Source organism: Ostrinia nubilalis, chromosome 12 (assembly GCF_963855985.1).
Source record: "Ostrinia nubilalis chromosome 12, ilOstNubi1.1, whole genome shotgun sequence".
NCBI classification, from domain to species: domain Eukaryota; kingdom Metazoa; phylum Arthropoda; class Insecta; order Lepidoptera; family Crambidae; genus Ostrinia; species Ostrinia nubilalis.
The window spans coordinates 7,356,180-7,378,029 of NC_087099.1; the positions used below are offsets into that span (position 1 = coordinate 7,356,180).

General features: G+C 39.3%; 2 protein-coding genes across 4 annotated transcripts in view; one reads left to right on the plus strand and one right to left on the minus strand.

Annotated features, from left to right (window-relative positions):
- Nucleotides 1-21,850, plus strand: part of LOC135076870 (autophagy-related protein 16-1) — a 190,936-nt gene that overhangs the window by 45,190 nt on the left and 123,896 nt on the right. The window lies entirely within an intron of this gene.
- LOC135076869 (uncharacterized) overlaps nt 1-21,850 on the minus strand; it is a 67,766-nt gene that overhangs the window by 22,985 nt on the left and 22,931 nt on the right. For both annotated transcript variants that reach the window (XM_063971344.1, XM_063971343.1), the window contains one exon: nt 9,167-9,208. The gene's annotated coding sequence lies outside the window, so the exon portion shown is untranslated. The remainder of the gene's footprint in view (nt 1-9,166; nt 9,209-21,850) is intronic.

Genomic DNA, 21,850 nt, shown 5'->3' on the forward strand with positions numbered 1-21,850 from the left:
ACTTGGCGGCGACATTTAACTTATTCACAAAATGCGTTTGGCTTGTGTCATAAAGTTTAGCGCATTGTCGCTTGTTGGACACGATGGCTAACAGTACCGCATGTCCACTTGTCGTAGGTCGGACGAAGCTATACCGGATTGTATTATGGTATTGCACTAACGGCAAAACGATCGGATCGAACTATCTACGTACAGCAGCCGGCCGTGCCCCGGACTCGTAAATAGAATCTGCTATCATACCGGTGATACATCCGTCGATACCGAGTGAAATATGAATAAGTGTCTAGACGCGAGAAAGTTATGAACTATGATAATGAGGTATTGACTTGGATATTCGAATAGCAATTTAGTTGGATAAGGATCAAATCGTAGCATAAATGATGTTAGGAGACGGTGCTAAACAAATAGTTTTTGGTCTGTGTGAAATTTCCGACCACAAGGAATTTGTAGCTCGCTGTAATGACAACCGGCCGTACGCGGTAGATACGATTTACAGGTTAGGTTCAATCAGTGCGCCGACGCGGCAGTAGGTACCTGCAAATTGCATTGCGGCTTCAGGTGTCCGCAGGATCGAACTCGAGGTATTGGTCGTGCGCTCAAATGCGCTGCATCGAAATAACGAATCTACTTTTCGCTGATTAGCCTCGTTGGAGGCGCAATAGTTGTTAGTTAACACTTCAATAGTGGCGCGGAAATGAGATCGGGCTGATCGCGTCGAGCGTTTTGTACCCCACAAATGGAGAGGCGCGCAGGTCTACATTATATTTTCACGTCTTTTATTGTATTTTCAGCTCTAGTTTCCATCGTCACGCGATCAATTTCAGTTATCAAAAAAGCTAATCGTTTCTTGTTACGACTTCTTCAAAAGCTTTTTATATCAAAAGTAAAATTATGTATGGAAGTAGGTAATCTAGTCTACGTCTTACTGATTTCAATTAGCTTGATGAACGATTGAATTTATGAATTTGTTAATTAATGGACAGTTATAAAACGATGCCAAACTTTGAAACATGATTGAAGCGTGTCTATCATATAAGTAGCTGTCGCGTTCAATTTTATCGATACGTAGACAACCGTTAAGCCAGATGAGATTGGAATTAGGAAGCACGCGAGTGTGATTCAATCTGTTGATTCCTTCTGCACTTAGCTTGTTTCAACGCAATGATGAAATTACTCGACACACGTCGCTAATACTAATCGTAAACTCGACAGAGCCCGGTGCAGTTGACCACGACCAAGTGGTAGGGCGAAAGGGACGCGTTAAACTTTTCAATAGCCTATTTAAACACCTAAATGGCCTTAACGAGTTTCATTATTAAATATTAAATACTTTTTCTTTATGCTCGTTAATTTTATGTTAACGATACTCTATAAGCTTTAACTTTTCCAACAAAAAATAAACAATTAGCAATACAAACTGTTAAATGACGTGCTTTGCGCCTATTAAACCTTTAAACCAACTTAGCTTAAGTGTGGTTAACGATTTTTTTGGTCGACTCTACCTCTATTACGCTCTGTGATCGCTCTGGTAAACTCGTTACTAAACAAATTCATAATCTCTAATAATACTTAAAGGGATATAATCATCGACTGGTTTAGCTCGACATCACTCCAATCAATGTTACTCATGATATTGCTTCTTCAGAGGTAATTCCCCTACATCATAATCGAAGTCTTAATATTAATAACATATTCACCGCGTTCCGGTGTAAGAGCTTGACATTATCTATAATTTGTTCTATGATGCTGCTGCTACAAAGTTTTTTTTTTAAATGAAGTCATTGCTGTGTAAAATTAATGGATAGTATAAGATTTAATATTTGACTCAAATAGCTTTAACTTTTAAAAAAATAATTCAATTTGACTAATTAAAGGCAACGTTTGCATCATATTTACACTTGAAACCCATTTGGATGCATGATGCGTAGTAATAAATGCGAAGCTTTTTACAGCACACGAGAAGTATGAGCATTGAGCTCGCGCCCGCGGAGGCATGTTTATTGCGGGTCCTGTGCATTTTATGCTTTGGCTCTCCTCTCACGTCGATCCTGTCTCCTTTTATTCTTACCTTTTATTAAATTCAAACTTTATTTGCCGTTGCTCCTATTTTACATGGCTAATTTATGACCAACGTATTTCTACATGTCGCCGTGAGGTTCGACGGAGAGATGCAAAGACTCTGTATAAACATTGAAGGTTTACTAGCAGGCGAGTAAAATTACCTCAAGTGAGATCTGTATTATGTTCCTTTAAGAGCGCCGACGTGCTTTCAGTATTTTATCGCGATGTTTACACAATGAAAGCGGCGCGGCGCGGCGTTTCATTGACACACTGCTCGTAACCGCCAATTTTGTTGTAATCAGCATCCTGTGTGCTTTGCCTGGGAAAGTTCGGCCACGTTTCGTAGGCGGGCCGCGCTGCTTTTGTTGCAGGCGCGAGCCGGGAAGAGCGGCCGCCGGCTAACACGACGCCCGCGCCTCCGCCTACCGCGCACGCCGCCATTGTTCAGCCGGCCCTATCGCACCCGCACCAGATATCCCATACACCAACAATTAAAACCTACTTTACGATCCCGCTCTAACTCTAATCTAATGAACACAATTTTATACAGCATAAATCGCCACGAACACACACCGAGATCGTGTACCGTCTCAGACTGTTTCCTGTTCGCGTCTGCGGAACACACGTGAGCTTTTAATGTGGCTACGTCACTTCGCACGTGATTTTCAATGTTTAACCTGATTACTGGTAATTGGTTACATGCAGCGACTGCTAAAGGGTGACAAATGGCATACGCTTCAGACGTGTAGAAGCTATAAACAACAATCACGAGCGATTGTCTCGCGGACGCGTAGTCGCCGTTATGCGAGCGTTCGCGCAACATTTTGCGCGCACCATGCAAATCAGTGGGCGCGAACTCGGCGCGGCCATCTACGTCACATTAAGCTAATATGTAATTGATTGACTTCCCGGTGCTCGGGAGCGGCGACGCACTCCTGTCCCACTGATGTCGGATGCAAAAACACTAATGTTATAACGGTGAGGAGTCTTCCGGCACGCAATGTACCGATCGACGCTTCAGCTTCTGATAAATTGAACGGTCGCTTTCAATCATGTGTATTCAAATGCATCATGATACTTAGCTAACACGGCACTACATGATAATCGTGCCAGATGCTTATCAATCCTCCATCTTCATCTACTGCCCTCCATAAAAGATAAAATCCATAATATCAGTTAAAAGCTATATAAAGTAGGTCAAGATCGAGAGATAAAGCGATCACGGTGCGTAAACATAAAGTGGACCGTTATATTGTCGGCGTTTATTGATTAGAAAACATTATCATTTAAATTAATAGATTTGAGTAATTAAAATCATTTACACTGTCAATCATTCAACTCGTAAGCTAAACTGCATACTAATAGCGGTCACGCCCCTTTCCCATCAAATATGAGAATCTGTGCCAACTGCGAAACAATTACACACGTAAACCTCGTGATGGTTGATTTTGTTTTGTTTTCAAACATGGATGATTAATGTAACGAATAAGTAGTAATCAGCAGCCGTCGCGAAGCCAAACACATCATTCATCTGATTAGACAAGAGGTGTAACGGTATGCATTGTGTGATAATAGTCTTTTACTTGGTTTTATTTGCTCTCATTACTTTCGGTTGCCCCACAATTTAAACGGCGGAAGAGGTTCCGTTGAACGTGGGAGGCTCCCATGCCGGCCATTGTTGTCACATTTCACGAATTTTATCGTTCCAAATCACTACTTTGGATATCATGCAAATTGCAATATTAGTGTTTCGTTTTACAAAGTAATCTCCATTACCTTCGAGGTGTAATTTAGTAAAGTACCGTTGTAATTATGCAATGTTACCATATTGTCTTTTTAACAAACAATACGTTGCATAGTTCACATTATTAGTCAGTCGATATTGAATGTAGGGTCAATACACCTATTTAGCGTCACGTCATCCCGCGCCTACCGTTATCGGTGATTGATCGGCCGTTTACGAGGCTCGTTTAAGCACATCATTGCTATTCACCGTGATGCTGTGCTATCGGTGAACAACTGATTTTTTACCTTCGTTCGGTTCACCTGTCGTTGACCGACATCATTGACATTGTTTCGTATGGAAGTGGCCTGCAGCATTTCAGACCATAAGGTAGAGTGGCCATAAAAGTTTTATCGCATCGGAACTGGTGGACGTTTTCTAAGAAGTCTGTCTCAATCGCGGCGGGTCTCGGGTGTGAGCGAAACAGCGTTTTTACGGCGCCCGTATCGCGATAGTTTACCGGAACAAGCTCGCACGTAATTTAAGTGGAGCGATGTATTGCGGCCGCACGATGAGACGCAAAACCATGTCGGCGCGCGAATCCCGTTGGGGCGGACGCCATTACCGCCCACCGCACCGCGCACGCGTAGAAAAACCGACCCCGGCACGAAGATGTCGCGCGCCGATAGCATTCGACGGACACTTGACAACACCGCCTCCGAGCTATCCTCGACGTGTTTATCTTTCGAATCGGGAGCTTACCGCGAATATCCAATTATGTTCTCACAGATCCCACCACGCGATCATATTTACTGCGCCGACGCAGCGTCCCCGCATCTGCATGCAAGGTGGCGGCCGCGACAGTCGCAGGTTTCTAAACAACGATCGTAAAACAAACAAGACGACCGACTGGGCGGCTGCTTTTACTTACCAACTAGATTTTTTACGTTATATACATTTTAATGCAACATTTCAAATACAGTTAACTATACCACGTTAAGACTCGTTTGCTGTTATCAAGATGCGGAACTCGTGTGAACTCCCGATCCGACTGACCACTCACTGTCATAACATGGATTCTTGTTTTGACATATGACGTATACCATTAATTTTAGATTGACCCAGATCTTTTATCATTTAACTTGTAAATAAATAAACATTTATGTATCAGCATTGAACAAAAACAATACTATTGCTCTATTTAAAAGAAGACCTACCTACCATACAAGGAAACGGTAACATTACAGTAACGGTGCCGTGTTGAGAAGTTATCATTTAATCCTATCTAGGTTATTTAAACAGCGTTAATTGATAGAGCACCATGTTAAACGATAATTAACGGAACACGCGAACAGCATTAATATTACTTACACTTTTTAAACTCTAATGACCATTCATGTTATATCGAAACTAAAAAATCTCAACCGGTTGCGGTGTCACCCGTTATTAAAAGCTTAACTCGCTGAAGTTATGTTTTTATTTGTTCAAGTATGCAATTACATGCAAAACTGTACTATAAACGTGTTCAATTACGTTCAAGATGTAAAACTAATTGTTGGGCTAATGATCAAACGCCGGGCAGCGGGTGGTCTGCGCGCGCCGCCTAATTGCGCCGACGCTAATGTCACTCGGTCTTTTCACGAGCGTATTGGCAATCAACGAAACGATTACTTAAACTGTCCAGTTCCCACCACGTCGATTACTTACAAACTTACCTACTGCACTGCAATTATGTGTTTACAAATAATGAACTTGACCGTAATTTCCTTATGCCTTTAAAAGGCTGAGCTCGGTATCACACAACGAGAGCCTAATCGTGCAGATTACCGAAGATATGGCAAATAGATGTATTGCCCGGGCCCGTTGGTCAACAAACGAGGCATGATCGCTGGAGCGCTCGGTATCACACACTGTAATGAGAGGGTTAAAGGTAAAATGCTATCGGACTGGCCATCTATACAGGTCGCCTACTATCCATTGTCAATTAAAAGCCCCTGGCGAGCATAGCGACCGCCTTTTGCTTGTTCTAAAGTCTGTACAAGGATTGCTTCCCGATGCATACCCTGCGCCTCAGGGTGGATATTCCTCGGACATTTCCTGTATTACTACTTGCATGCTCGCTTTGAACTAATCTTTATTCTGAGTGTTCGCTAAATTAACATAAAATCTATTTAGATCTGAATCATTGTTTGATTATTATTGTTTCGTGATCAGGAAACTGCGCGGACATGACAACTGGTTTGAGATTCGTTCGCGTTGTTTGGTCTGAAAGGTATCGCAATCATCGCGGTGCTTCCTATGTTGTTTGAATGCAATATTGATTTGAACAAGAAGTGAAAAACGAGTTCTGAGATTGGCTACCGTTTCTAAATCTGTCTGGGCTCTACTTGTGTGTACATTAAGAATAATAAATAATAGTAAATGCATTGTAGCGATTAATTTATGACGTCAAGATTCATCACCATTGTGCTAATTAGTAGCCTCAAATGTTGTACTAATCTCAGCGATGCCGCGAGTCGGCGCGAAAGCGATCCTACGATAATAAATCACTGACCTGACAGGCGGCTCATTTAATCTCATTATAGGAAATTAACAATCAATTTACACATTGTAAATTATAAAGTTAAATACTTGAGCGACATGACGTTTACTTGCAATTTTCTTTGTAAGAAATGATTTATATTCAATATAAATAGTTACTGATATATCAGTGCCTGAACGTGTCTGTAGCGTGAACGGGGCGGTACAAGAATGTTCTACAAAATGCGCCATATAAAACCATTAAGGCATTATTTTATCTCATTTAGATTGAAAGGTAACCTCGTTGTAATTTATTTTAAAAATATTGTTTTAAATTGCACTCTAGATAGTTGACCAAGAAAGTTGTCCGTCAGATAAAACGCAGAACAAGCGGCACTGATTCTATAAAGTTACGAAATTACGCGATAAATTGGCTACATTAGCGTGATATAGTCCCCCTGAGCTTCTAATACATTGTAACGCGTTTGCTGAACGCGCCTACGTGTGTCTTCATAATAATCGCATCACGATGCGGGTCGTAACCCGGACAATGTGGTAAACGCTGTTTTCAACTTGCCGACCAATAAACGAGAATAATTCGCGCCATCCTTCTTGTGTAACAAGCGAGACACTAACGACGAAATTCCGATTTAACTCAGTATGCGGTGAAAAACGGATCTACTGCTATTCGTAATTAGGAGCTTTAAGCGTCAACAGCACGTAATTTAAACGCGTTTAAAAAGAACAAAATAATTGGATGGAAGTTTTTTTATTGTGTATTTTAACCCATTATAGACTGAGTTTTGTTAAAGTGTCAGATTTTTGTTTTTTTGAAATATGTTCATAATAATAATTATGGTCTACATAATGCTATACAAGCATTAAAAAAATGATCCGACCTGTAATCTAGAAAAAAAATGCTGGTACCATATGGTACCGCTAGCCTCTTACCGTGTCAGTCGGTTAAAACTTAACTTTATCATGGACTTTATAAAAATAGGGTAAATTATATATTTTATTATTATTATAATATGTATTAATATACAAGCAAATAACAGAAGTGATATTAAATGTAAAAAAAAACTGTATATTATGTAAGGAATATTCATTTTTATCTTTGAATATTCAAAAATTTGGAATGGAGCTTGACATTGTACGCTGCACTTAGCCCCACGTAACATTTCCTATACTCTAATATTGTTCGAGAATTGCAATTATCTCGAGTTCGTTCTATAAATATCTGCTTCGTCTTGGGACCTTCATCGTCCTCCAAAACTGCCAATGTTTCGTGTAAGTTACATCTAAAATAAACAAAAACCCATGGTTTTGTAAAGTATAGGAAACTATTTTACTTTATCTTCCTGTATACCTTATATACCATTGAATATATCACATACTTCCCAATAAATACAGTAAAAACTAAAAATCATAAAATAATGAAAAAGACACGGTAAGCGGCTAGCGGTACCGTACGGTACCAGTAATTTTGACATACAATATTTCCAATTATTATTACCTATCGACGTAATTTTACACCATTTCATAATTAGAGCACTTATGGAGAATACAAGATTGTAACAAAATCAGTATTTCACCATCACACAAAAAAAATATGATCACTTACTTGAATGGCGCGACAATTTTTAAGAGAAAATTTTGATGCGCTCACTTCAATCATTTATTACACACAACTGAAAAGAATAACTGTCAATTTTTATTCCTAGAAGCATAGACCATATCTATTGGCTACGACTTGCATCAATCAGAGTACTGCATCTTTTCACGTGTTAATGTATAGAGCCAAATTAAAACACACTAAAAAGTGGTACCATATGGGACCGCTAGTCTATAATGGGTTAAGATGCAATTACTTACCTAGTAAGTTACTAAAACGAGTTATTCTAAAGTTGTTCACTTTGGATGTGGAAGCTATCAAAATATTTTGAATGAAGTTTTCCCAATAAATCATCCCAAAAATCTGTCGCACTGTGATTTAAACGTCCGTTTTGATGCAGACGAAAAACGGTAAAAGTAACAGGACGATGGCATAAGAAAACCGGTCCGTTGCATTTGGAAATTGAGCAACGCAAAATTGTACGTTGTAAGCAAAAAAGATAACGGAATGCAGTCCTTGGCATTGTACGGACCTGTATCAAGTATTTCGGACGACGATCCTTGGTTTTTATCGACTTTAATTTTATCCTTACGGGTTTTGTTATGTAAACATGACACAAGCATTTACGGTAACAATTTATTTTCGACTGTCGTAAATTGTCACAATAACAATGTAGTTTTGGTAATTTCGTTGGCTCTACATTCTATTTCTTCCCGACAACGGTACACTAACTAGTTTTCTTCTATCCGTGCATCAATTTTGACCACAAACCTTGCATCAAACCTAACATACATTCACTTCCCTAAATTATTTGCGAGTCACTTCATACGAATTACTCAAAACTAACTGTATATCTGTTTGCACTTCGTTGAGCTCGAGGTCGTTATTTCTGAGCCGTATTCGTAGATAATTTGACATTATTACGAGCTTGTATTGGACTTTTTACCGTTTTTATTATAGCGATCGACCATTACGCGTCATGTTTTACTCACGATAATTAAATTACAAGAAATTCACTTTTCAAGTTGCATTAAATATTTTAATATAGTCAATTACTAGCCTCACATTTTATACTTAATAGATGCAATAATAGATGGCTCAACAATCCCCTGGTAGGAGCGAGCGTGTTATTTTCCGTACATTTGCTCTAAGTGCTTCCTCAACGGCTAATAAGACATAATGACGTGTTATTTCTGAAGATTCACGAATTCCGATCGCATGAAAGTAAGGTGGTTACGGTCACTGACCTGTGAGCTCCAGAACCGCTACCGCTAACCACCGCCGCCGTCCTGCAATCAAAGTAAAATACAATTGTTAATTACCCAGTTTACACATGACCGTATCTCAATTATGACTGGATTATAGGCGCATGAGTCGTAATAACACGCTCGCGCAGCCTTATGCTCACACTCGTGATTCCTTCATTCAGGAACCGAGCAACTTCCAAGTATCGACTTGTAATTACGACAGTTTAACCCTAAGAATGTCCCGGTATGTACACCGTAGCATAATTTCTTTAGATGGTCTATTTGCACGAGCGAATTTATTTGTTTTCGAATGCACCTGACGCTAAATGCGAATGCGATTGTATGCGTACTATGTTATCAGATAAGCTGCTACTCGAGTCGTGTATTACGTAACACTTGTACGCGATCATTGCGGTAACGTACGATTCGACGTTACAATTTATAGGAACTAATAGTGTACTACGCCGTAGTATTTAGGGGCATTAGTGACCATAACACCGTAACGTTGAGTGATTTTAAGCACAAGTTTATGCGCAATAATGGTTACGAATGTACCGTAATATGGGTAACATTACACCATGTTTGTTGTTATGCGTTCTGTACGAACTTTATGAACCAAGTTTATTTTAAGCAGCTTTATTATCATTTTAGTGTTAATGAGGTACATAGAGTTAAAAATAAAATATTTTATAAAGATACAAAGAAGTAAATAAACTTTTTCAGAAAATATGCAGTCAAATAAGATTTTTAGCTGTATTTATTTTACATTCACTTTTGTCCTTTTTGTTTTATGTATTTAGCTTTAATTTACAGTAAATAATATTAATATTATACTCATTCTGCACAGACTCTACAATAATTTTCTAACTAATTTTTAACTCGGCGATTTACTAATCTATTCTGTTTTTTGTTCCAGGTAATTATACGTATGTGACGTAATTTATGCTAATACCTCCGTACATCTCCCGCACTATCCGGTAGGTGCAAGATTTCCCTAATGAGCTATTGAAAGCATCTAATGAGCAATCTTCGGTAACGGTTAAAGAAACGGATAGTCCTATTTTATTATGTAACTTTTTATCTGGATCGTTAATGTCGCTTGAATTAATTGACTACATCTTAAACAGTTAGTCTTAATTACCACCCGAAAGCACTAGATTACTTACTATGCTTTGAAACTAATTTTAATGTCTTTAACTTACTATTAACAATTCTTATTCATAAGCTCTATATTTTATAGCGACCGCCTTGTTTGCTATCGCCGTCAATCCGAGCTGTCAAAATGTAAAACAATCATTTTTTTTACTGTGAATTTTTACCCACACTTAAAAAAGTACACAAATACATTATCGATACATTTACACCGTAGCAGACGATCTTCAAAAAACCTATCTCTACCCGTCACATAAAATCTACCGCGCGTCACCTAAATAGAACACAGCCACTTATCTTATGCCAACTCAATTTTCTCAATCTGTTCCATTAATCAAATCATCTGTTCGGTTTCTGTTACGTCACTGGCTGTACGCTGTCCCACGCTTGGGTACGTATAGCCACAAAAAGTCTCCGATCCGTCAGTCGGGTACCACCACCACCGGCCGACGTGATCGTTGAACCCTAAACAGAACCTCGAACTCCCATCAACATGGTAAAGTATACGCGCCAGTTTACAATTGCGATTTCACACTCAAATAACGAGGAATGGACAGCTACGAAAATAGTGTGGGAGCTGCTGCGATTTAGCAATATTAGGAGGAAAAAATAACCGTAATTTTATGGAGGAAATGTTCGAAATTTGTAGATCATTGGAGAGATTAGTAGTCACATTACCGTAGAAATAATGCTCTTTTTAGAGCCTGTATTCTAATTTGTCGTTTTATTTTATTAGATAGGTACAAGTTACTGCCATCAATTAAATACAAATAAGTGCCTGTAAACGGCAATATAAACTACCTGCATGATCAACGCTTCCAATCCTTTTTTTTTAATACGTATCTTGATTAATGTACCCTAATTGCTTTATATGGCAATTAAAGAACAACTACCAAGACTTGTGGGAGGTTTTATGTAGCCATGGGATCCTCAATCATTTAATACTTTTATGACTATTCTTACTATTGATTTTATCTTTTACATTTCCAGTCTCATGCATTTACATTACGGTCATATAATAAAATTGTAACTGAGATATAGTAGAACATTTATCTATTCAAATGGAGCGTATAATTCTTTTAAATTATGGCTATTATTTTATTACCTCCATTAAACAAAAAGTATGCATCGTTATTATGTCGGCAGCAAGCCGTCAAGCAATGACTCAAATGAGTCTTTTTTGCCAACACTAGTACTTATTTGTTTAGACAGACACGTCGATATCTATCTCGAGGGTTTTTTCCTCTTTCTTTTAATACATTCACATATCACGACAGGCGTTGTTTTTAATGTATCCTCATTATCGCGATCGGCGATGAATTATACACCAAGGCGGTAGTTAAACTTCACCTATCACGAATCGTGATCTCTTTTAATAAAACTTTTAACACGCTCGGTCGGCTCAAGTGGTTTTATATTATTTTTGTGGGAGACATAGCGGGCGTTCGGGTGGTTAGAACATAGAACGGGGTGTGTTATAAACCGTTATTTGTTTGTAATAGAAGTTCAAGGTTCGCGAGACCCAATTGTCGGGCGTTTTGTCTCGATTAGTCTGACGCGCAAATTACGGTGTTTGCGCATCGGAGGCGCGAGCCGCGTCGGCCGGCCAGCTCGTGTCAACGCGTCCCGAGCGCTGTCACGACCCTCGCGCCCGCGCATCATCCGTCAACGTCACGCCCCACTGCTATTCTCACGTAAGCACGCTACCACGAGGAAATGTTTTTATCGCCATTACCTAAAGAAGCCATTACCTAAAGAAGCCATTACCGAGGGCGCCCCTCCCAGACCCTTCCGATACATACCGCACTGTTTTAAACTAGTTTAATCTTGAGCAGTAAATTCACATCAGATAACGGCAGCTGAACTCCGTACATGGGTGCTCGCAGTTGAATTCGTGCCTTGATATCTAGACATAATTCCGATCCGTTTGAATACATCACCGCTCCAGTACTGAATGTAGAACCACTTAGCGTGAATGTACAGTAGTAAATGTCTACCCTAAATCTTCTTCTGAAGCTTAAACTGTTTAGTATAGTTGCACTATCAATTCTGAAGGATTTATTTGAACTATTTTACTATTATCCTTTATTGTTCGACCAGCTCAAGAAGGAAGTCAGGTCAACCACCTGTAAATATTGATCTTGCACAGGCATGTGCCTAAGCATACAATACGTGTTTGTGTCGTGGCTATGAGTGCTTTCCTATTAGAAACATAGGGAGTTAATAACATGAATAGCTTAGGGCGAAATAGCTATAGAACGTGATTTCATTATTTAGAGGGCCGCCGTGCGGTAGATTCCTATTTACATTTAAATCAAATAAATGTTTCTTGTGACAAACAAATAAACAACGGTTGCAGAATAATCGAAATCATTTATACCAGAGTTGTAATTTAAGAATCATAAATTAAAAGGTAAACAGTATATTTTTATAATGGCTTAGCTCGTTGCGCGGCGAATCGATTAAATAAATGCCCCTTGCAAATCGCTCACTATGATTACAATTACATGGTATACGATTAACCGTGTTGATTAATGTTGTAAGCCTACGTAACCTTAGTCAGCTCTCGTCGAACACCTACAGGCTCATGTCGGGAATCAATAGATGGATCTCTCGATAGGGCCGGTGTATTCACAATACGTCACAACTGCCCACGCGCGCTACCTTGCTACGCGTCTCTTATATCACCGGTTGTCCTTTTCTCCTTTCTTGCATGTCGCTTAAAACTTGATGGCGGCTAAGTCGTGCTACTCACGCCGAACAATACCACGCACCCTAGAAACGATCATATAAAATACGATTTAAACAATAGAGGAATAAACTATGGTCCATTTACAGTCGTTGGACAGACGGATCGTAGATATCTTTGCCACTCAGGGACAATCTGCTTGATAACATTACGTTTAGTACAAATCATTTTTGTTTAAAAACATTAGCCGTTCAGATATGACTTGACACACTTCGATCGTTTTAGTTTTTTTTTTGTCTTTAAACATTGAATTAGACCCTTTCTTTTCTTTTTTTTTTTTCTTTCTTTATCTTTATCAATAATTGCAATAATACTTTAGTATCTGGATAGCGTCTCTACAAAAGCTCATTGATCTCTTATAAGTACCTACTCATGATACGAGTAGTAATTGCCCAGCAAAAGAAAGGTTGAGTCCTACCTGAGACCATTATTTTTCCGTGAAAAATCATATTTAAGAAATATCTTACATTTTTATAAACGCAAAAATCTCAGTATTCATTACTTTTATTGAAATCAGTTTTCAATCTGTAGCCATATAATTTTGTTGATGCACCTTTGCGTATAATTTGATTAGTTTTCGTGAGCCGGGCGTCGACCTCGGAGGCATCATCAGCATTAAGTATTATTTCGGGGTTGAAGCTACGTGACGCCACGAGCTCCACGTTCCGCTGAATTGCAAAGCTATTTATGGATCACTTACAATAGGAAACGTGATGTTGTCTCGAGCCACATTTCCAAATTTCGTGGAATGACTTTATCTCAATTTATAAATTTGACAATCCGTGTATTTTACTCTACTGTCCCAATCATAGTTTTTGTTTTATGCACTAAAACGTGTTTGTTTCAAGTTATAATCAGTGAATTGATGTTCAATCTAAAGTTTAGTAATAACTCTACGAAATAGACTAAAGTCGAAACAAAAAACGTAAATAAAAGTCATAAATACAGCTAGAAATGCTCCATCGCCCACCATGAAATCCGCTACATTGCTCTTGAATGTACACCGGAAGAATCTAACTGAGCGTTTTATTTTAAAATTCATTTAATACAGTTTTTATTGTTTTCTTCATTGCACTTGTCTTTATTCTGTTAAATAAGACTGGTTCTTGGTGGCCAGTTAAAATTTAACAATGAGTGTACGCGCAGTCATTGTTAGTTGGAGACAGTAATTGTTGTCGTTAGAGGTTGGTAGTGGCCAGCGATGTGAACAAGGTTATATGGGGGTCTAATTGACAGATCGCAGCGACAGCGCCGGACACCGTAACCGCCTTTATCCAGGCTAACTGTACTGCTACCGTACACAGCCGGCTGCCAGCTCGCCTCGCACCACCACCGCAACGGGAAATACTCGCCGTCGTCACCAGCCTTATCGACAACCTCTTCAACACCGCACTCAATTTCCTGGAGCGACCGCGTGGTTTGTTACCGCAACCAAACTGCCGACCGACAAAAAGTAACAACCCGCCTCGCCGGAGTTTCACACGAAAGTAAATCTTCGCAGTAATGTCACCTTCGTTCGGCAATTGCTTTTCATTAAACATTCTTGTGGTAAACTCCTTTCTGTGTCATCTCTGTTGGAATTATTCGCTGTGTCGGTTGCTAAGTGAAACCGGCGAGAATCTTTTCTTCTCCTTAATGCGAGCCGTTTCGGCTCTTGTTCGGGATCCTACTGTGACAGCCATTATAATTCCGAGTGAATGTGGAAGTGTACAAAGACGGCTTTGTGCTCGCCATAAATATTTATGAGTAAGTGCCTATTTTCTTCACGTGGGCTGGTGGATACGCACGATACGGCCGGCCTAATTGGACGTCTGTAGGCGCGAATTTGTTTCACTCTGACGGGATCTCTTTATTTATATTTCAACAGCGCTGAAGAGAAATTTATAATAATGTCGTCCAACACAACTTCCTGGAAAACGCCCACCATTAAATTGAGCACATAAAGGACAATGTTCGTTCTCCATACATTGTTCGCCTAAAGAACCAACAATTTTGACATATTACTACCCGAAAGCGAAATAATACGATTCTGTGTGTAAGAACAATGATTCCTGATGGACACTTGCCATAAAATTAATGATTAAGAATATTAAATCACAGCGATTTTATAATATGTCGTTTATGACAACATGGCGTCTAATGTATTGTGTGAATGTATGAACACCGATTCGCGAAAAATGTTTTGTATTGTCGTCACGCCGAGTCGCAGCCAAATAGTATAAAATAATAGAACAAGTTTTAGAAATACAACTCGGCATTCCACTTTTACAATATGCCCACATATTGCACGTAAATAAACAACATGAATCGTAGGTTGTTTCCACCCTTGTCATCTGACACATGAAATAAACTCCTATTGTATTATAGATATCGAAGCCGAATCGTATATAATAATAGAATGGGTTTTGGAGATCACTCGGGGTTCCACTTTTATAAAATACCTACATATTACATAAAAATACCACGAATCATGAGTTTTCTTTTCACCATTTACATCTGACACGAGATAACAAACTCCTATCTCCATGACTACCATCGTAGTCTATGCCAAAGACTACAATATTTTAAGCAAGAAGTTTCAAACCTTAGCGGCTACGGTAACCCCTGGGCCACATACATCATGATAACATTCGGTCGACACCGGAACGAAGTCTTGCGATTATGCAAAAAAGCATCGTATTCTAGTGCGGCTATATCACGTTCAACCGGGGTTTTAATTCGACTAAAGTCCTGACTAAAGACTGGAAGAAAATACGCCGCATTGTATGAGCACTTCGTGTTCGTTAAAGCGGCTTCAGATCTAGAGCCCACATAGTTTTCTTTCCAATAATATCCGCAAGTAGCGCTGCATGATCTTTACAACAAAAACGGCAATAGTTATTAAGGTGCCAAAATTATATGATTACTTTGGCACGGTATTATACACGTGCGAAGATTTGTCATTTTCATTCATTTCTTCATCATCATCATCATTTCAGCCACAGGACGTCCACTACTGAACATAGGCCTCCCCCAATGACTTCCACATCGCACGGTTGGTAGCGGCCTGCATCCAGCGCCTTCCCGCTACCTTTATCAGGTCGTCGGTCCACCTTGTGGTGGGTTGACATTGCAGAATATGACTTTTGATAGGTTCATCATAGAATTCGGCGGGGATATCCTCACGGAGGAAGTTCGTAAAAGGGCGGAACAAGATCTTATAATAATGCAAGGCCGAAGCTGTTACGCGCGTGCTCCTACGTGTAATCCGGCGAGTATGCAATAAATAGTAATGTCTGGTAAATAGTGGTAATACGTATCGTTCGTTCGTTCGTTTCAGCCGAAAAGACGTCCACTGCTGGACAAAGGCCTCCCCCAAGGATTTCCACGAAGACCGATCCTGCACCGCTCGCATACAGGCACCTCCCGCGACCTTCACCAGATCGTCGGTCCACCTAGTGGGAGGCCTGCCCACGCTACGTCTTTCGGCTCGTGGTCGCCACTCAAGAACTTTCCTGCCCCCCCGCCCAGTCTATGTCTGTATGCGCTACGATTACAGGGTATCATTTTGCATAGTCGCAAGACTTCACTCCGCTGCTGTCAAATCAATGTCGCATAATGTTATCGCAATGTGTGTGGCCCTTGGCCAAATCACAGAAGCCTATGCGAAGAAAGAGCACTTGAATGACAATAAAAATCAGGGTTACCATTTTATAAGATTTCCTCACTATTGAGGGTAACAAAGTAACATTAATAATCTAGCCATTAATTACATTTATTACCTATACGAGAAAGTAAAGCAACATGCGGTTTTATTTTAATTTGTAAAATATTAAACCCCTCATATTTGTAACAGTTTGTTCCAAGTTTAGTTTTACTGTTTTGTTAACAGTATTGCTGTTTCAGCTGTCACTGTGAAGCTTTGGGAAAATAAATAAATAGAAAAAATATTAACATAAATATTTATTTAAGTTTTTATGTTCATTATCATAATATGCCAATTTAAGTTACACTGTGTGACAGTCTTTGACACTAAACAAACTCTTCAGCTTAATAATACCTACCTACAGGGCGTTTTTATAGTTACTCTTGCTGATGAAACAAGAAGGGTTGATTCTACTACTGAAATACAACTACTTTTCTTACAGGACCAATATCAAATTCTCAAAAAAATTCACATCCTCGTGATGGTGATAATTTCTATGGAGAGGTTTTTTTTATATTCGGTCTCTTGGGATAAGTTATTCCATTTGAGCAGTAGAATTAATCCTTTTTATTCGATCACATATAAAAACAACACAAGTGTTTAGGAAAACTTCTTCTTTGGTATGGTATCACTACGGAGTTATAATGTCGGCAACTCTGTATCACTGACTTGTAACTTTCAAACAGCATGAATAATAAGGGCACCACATTGGTTTTCTTTCTGAAAAAAGGCTTTCAGTTTTAGTACTAACCCTTTAGCACTATTTCATTGAAATAAAAATACAATAAACGCACAGAAGACTGAAATTGAGTCAACTGACGTGACATTTATAATTTGTTGACATTATGACAGTTTGACAAGACTAGGGATTGAAAAAGTTTTAATTGAAAAAGTAAAATGACAATTTATTAAAACGATTCACATGGATATAATCGATTAAAAATATTTATAAAATGTTCTGATACTTGCCTGTAGCGATTATCCAATCCTGGTTTCTACTGAAAAACTACCTCGTGGCAAGATTTTAATAAAATAATAAAATCTTTATCTTCTCTTTCACAATCTATAAAAGTTCATTTGGTCTATTATTATACATGTGCTATGAATGAGGGTTTTCGCGATTGAAAAATCCGCGAGATGGCAATACGTAGACGCGAGGTCCAAATGCTGCATGATTGGTGGATATCTGTCAATGTCATGTCAAAAATAACCAATCATGCAGCATTTGGACCTCACGTCTACGTATTGCCATCTGGCGGATTTTTCAATCGCGAAAACCCTCATTGGCATAGATTATGAGAGACTGGCAACTATACTAGGTTGATATCAGGTGATCCGTCTGCTCATTTGCCTCCTGTCACATAAAAAAAAAAAATATATGTTTCTCACACTTCAACTGGCATTGGATTCAACATCGGATTCTGACACTTTTACAGTTATGATACCATGAATATCAGTTTATGGTCCTAATTATTTTTATTTTATTTACGACCTTCGACCAGTTGGACACTTTAGATATCTTCTTGTAATAGTGTCAAACTGTCAATATCTTTTTAGCTTTTAACGCAAATCTAGTCTTCAAAGCAGTTTAATCGATTTATTTTATTTTCAAAATCGATATTTTATTGTCTATGATGGCCGCAGGAACATCACTATACATGGACTCCCAGCAATAAAGTACGGTAATGCCTCGTACAGATTTTATCGGCAAAAATTATGGAACTTGATAGGTTTTAGACCATGCCACGCACCAAAACGTCCGGAAGTTGTAATAGTATTATAGAATAAACGTTAAAAGACTTATTTATTTAATTTTTCAATGCTTAAGTGTCCATTAGAATGAAAGGGTGCTTAATGTATTAAAAAAAATAGAAAATAATTATGATGGGTTAATGTTTTTGGGCGGTTTTTTAGGCGGTTTCTGACAATGTCCTTTCAGCAGTTTTCCACGCTGCGATCCCCCACAAATTGCCCTTTCGATTGTGTTATATAACGATAAATGTATTAGAGATACTAATCCTACTTTCTCTTAACTAGTTTCTTGAGGCCACCATAAGAAAGTAAAACCCCGCTACGCTAGCGCTCGCCCCGTGTCCTGATGACATACAAATTGCTATGATAAGTTATTCTGGGATGGGTACAGATTTCTATCGGTTCTTTAATTCTTGCAGGTTCATGTTTACTTCGATTCCGTTTTGGATGTGATCCAAGTGTTTCATTGATTTAAATGGCCGCGCGGACGCGTACATGTAAGCGGTTCGATTAAAGTGAAATGCAACCGTTTATGTGCATGGCAGGCGACGACCATCTTCGACGACCCCAATGGTACTGCGTTCGCATGTACTTTCCCGTATGTGGAACGCGGGAACGGTAGTGCAATGTGACCAGTCAGGCATCTTGCCCTGTCCCGCCTTAACTCCTGACCTTTGCGTGGTTTTACTTAACGTTGCAATGCATTGTATTCGTGTACTGTGTTTACAATCGTTGAGAGAAAACGTGATTCTACTGAATGTTCATTAAATTACTTTGCTTGGTTAATTAAATACAACAATGTAGTGTCCGACCGAAACTAGTTTTACGAGCGAAACCGAAACCGAAAACGAATTTCGGCAACGGTGTCTCTTTCGGCCGAAACCGAAACCGAAACCGAAACTTCCTTACAAGGCTCATATTTTGAGGGAAAAATAAAGAAATGCGAAAATGCACTGCCTGAAAGAATCGCACAACCTACTCCGACTACATGACTAGCCGCGCTATGGAACCGGCTGGGAAGGGGTATCTTTGTTCAACAATAGCTTCGAAAGTAATAGACGTAGACTAATAAATTTGCATTCGTTTTGTAGAATAGCTCAAATACTAATAATACAATACAAATAAAACATACTTTAACGACCTGGTTTTTCTTGTGTTGGAAAATAACTGAAAAAGAAGTTAAAAAAGTCATGTTTTTAAGTAGAAACTTAAATCCATTCCTACTCTCTTAAAATGTATGAAACTTGTGTCTGTGTTTTACTTTACTAATAGATCATTTTATCAGCTATCGCATGACATAAAATATTTGCTCATTAGTGTTAAGGTGCCCACGCAGTCACTTGTTTTTGAAGGAAGAGGTGAATTCTAAAAATTAAAAACTTAAAGCCTTGTAATTTTTTGAGAAATGGGTCAAGCCCCTGAAGTATTTTCATCGATAAAATTGTCCATAGATCACGCCCTTAAAGTTTGATCACTACATGCCCGGACACATTGTATAATACTATAAATTAAGTATAAACTATGATCGTAATGCACATTCGGTTTCGGTCGTAGTTTCGGCAAGTTTGCCGCCGAAAACGAAACTAAACCGAAACTCGTGTTTTTACCGAAACTGAACCGAAAACGAAACCGAAACCGAACATTCGGTCGGACACTACAACAATGTTACTCATTTATTTTACAATAATTATAATGCAGTCTGAACTTGCTTATAATTTGCTTTCGTAAATTATCTCTATGAGAATACAATTGCATGAGTACTTGATGTTAATTAAACACAACATAATATTATCTCTATATTATTTTCTTAACTGTACCTACTAATAAACAAAATTTTAAAAAGATAACAACTCATCGAAGAGAACACGGACAGAGCGGAATCGAATAGGTGATCACGACGTTTCGCTGACTTAGTACATGGTTGGCACACTTTCAGGGGGTCCCGCTTACACCGGCGACGACGTCACGTTTCCCGTGTTAAGGATTGTTTATTGAAGTCATGATGTGACCTTAACATTGTATTTTACGATTGTCTCGTCACCGGTCCGCACACTGACATTTCAATAGGGAAGGTGAGCGCGGGTCGCGCGTGATATGCGGCACGAGCGCACGCCGCACGTCCACCCGGCTAGCACCGCTGCAGCCCGCTGCCAATGGTGCCACCACACGTCATCCTACCGTCCTACCTATCATCCCTACCGTCAAATGTCATGGTGCTCCACAAACGAAACCTCACGGAAGTCCATTCCCGACACCAACTCGAAGGGTGTTGACTGCCTATCGACGTCTTATTTATTTTTCATTTTCTCTATTATTTATTAACGACCCGTGCCCCGGCCGTCGCATAAATCACTCGATATCGAGTCGCATGACCCGAACGAGTGAAGGAAATATTTCATCTTTCGATAAAGCATTGATATATGGGCACCATTTTCCACATTGACACCCAAGCGCCGCGTTGGGACTAAACGGGATTAATTTCGAGCCGGCCGTGCTTGGACGTTTGCATTTCTCGGATCGCCTCCGAAAGCTTATCGGTGTCGGTGTTGACTTAAATTTGCATCTAGTATATTTTCGTCGCCGCGTCGATTGTAAGTGCTCACGATTTAACGCTGGTATTAATGCATTATTCAGCGGGGTTTTCATTAGAGTGTCGATATCGGAGTTGCTGATCTCGCTCTCGTTAAAATGTACGGATGGCATGACGAGTGCTCGTATTGAGTGCCTCTGCGTCTCGTCAGCACGCGATCACCATCTATCGACACTTGCGGTGCTAACTCGAATCGCTGAAAAACGCAATCACAACAGCGTTTTACGGGCGAGTGTTCGAATTCTCTACATTTCTTATCCCATTATGCATATTTTATGCCTTTTCGCGCTGTGCTATCGTTTTGTCTTTCAATGGCCGTTCCTTTTTCATGGTCATAAATTTCGAGCTGTTTAAGTTTGCCTATAAAATATTAAGTGCCATTGAAGACATGCCACTACGTGTCGTTCAATAGAAGCAGATAATCATAAAACATTAGGAAGCCGCTATGGGCGTTGTTCCCAGGCTCACGGTTGCGTGCCACTTTGTCATTTAGTTGGGGTGATAAATATTACTCTGGACGTAACTACGAAGTTCTTCGGAAGGCTATTTTTATTGTTCCTCGCCGAGGTCCTGTGCAGAAGCTGTGTGTTTATCATACTACAATAAAGTCATTATAGCAATTTGAGATCTCTGTGTGGTGGACTGGTTATTATGGATTTTTCGTAATCATTTTAACGCTTTATTTGAATGACCAATTACGCGCATGCAACATCGTTTACCCGAAGGCGTTTAACGCTACTTAATAATGCGTGTCAT